The following is a 1,409-nucleotide window of genomic DNA, read 5'->3' on the forward strand; positions in this document are numbered from 1 at the left end:
TATGCTCATGCATTTCATAGTACATGGCGACCGGATGGGCCATGGTGATAGTGGTGACCGGATGGGCCACGAGATAATTCCATGTGATTTGTTGGTTCATCTTATCCTTGCGGGGATTGTCGGGTCGTGTAAGGTCCGCGATAGACTGCACATTTTTGGTAAATCGTGCTGACCCGTGATAGATGGCACCTCGGTAAATAGTACTTCGGCTTGTGATAGGTGGTACATTTACGATTTACGTTTTTAGTAAATCATGCTGACCCGTGATAGGTAGCACCTCAGTAATTTAGTACTTCGGCATGTGATAGGCGGTACAATTATGATTTACGGCCCTTCGAGGAGGATTTTGGTTTGGAATTCCGAGTCCATGCATTTTGGCATATACGCATTGCATTAGGGTGCTTGGCAATTGAGTCGTGTTTGATTCAAGATTATGATTGAGTGTTTGAACTCAAGTTGTCATGGTGATTGTGTTATAATTGCCAAGTGTGGATGTTGTGGAATTGTGTGTAAGTCGATTGATTGCAAAACCTTTTCGAAACTCAAGTTGTCGTGGTGATTGTGCTATAATTGCTAAGTGTGAATGTTTTGAAATTGTGTGTAACTGTGATTGATTGTAAAACCTTTTCGAAACTGAAGTCGTCATGGTGATTGTGCTATAATTGCTAAGTGTGATTGTTTGGATTTGTGTGTAAGTGTTGATTGATTTCAAAACCCTTTTAGAAGCTGAATTTTGTTGTTTTTCTGCTGTTGTCTGATGTGTATTCGAATACAGAAGATTGTATTCGAATACATACATATTTTTGCTGCTGACTTATGTGTAGTCGAATACAGACATGTTGTTTTTGCTGCTGACTGCTGAAACAGCCTTGTATTCGAATACAAAGATGCTGTATTTGAATACAACAGTGCAGTTTTGTTAAAAACTTCATTTTTCAACTTTGTTTATGCATGTATGGCATATGGAAACCCCTTTTAAGGTGCATGATAAGTAGGGGTGGGAATAGGTCAGGCCAGACCAGGCTTTGAAAGGCCTGAGCCAGGCCTACGATGAATTTTTGAGGCCTAAGCCTGGCCTACGACTTATGATAGGCTTTTTTCCGGCCTGAGCCTGGCCTGTAAGCCTATTTAAAAGCCTTATTCACATTAAAAATAAATTTTCTAACAAAATAATTTAAAAAAAAAAATGAAACAAACCCTTTAAACCCTAAAAAACGATTTTTGGTTTAAAAGAATAAATTTTTTATTAAAACAAACGCATCCATTATTATCTCTCAAACAAATGGTCTCAAAAAAATTCACATTATTACCTCTCAAACAAATCCTCTAATGCAACATGTATATATATATATATATATATATATATATATATATATATATATATATATATATATATATATATATATAAA

This window comes from Cicer arietinum, chromosome 7 (assembly GCF_000331145.2).
Source record: "Cicer arietinum cultivar CDC Frontier isolate Library 1 chromosome 7, Cicar.CDCFrontier_v2.0, whole genome shotgun sequence".
Classification (NCBI taxonomy): Eukaryota; Viridiplantae; Streptophyta; class Magnoliopsida; order Fabales; family Fabaceae; genus Cicer; species Cicer arietinum.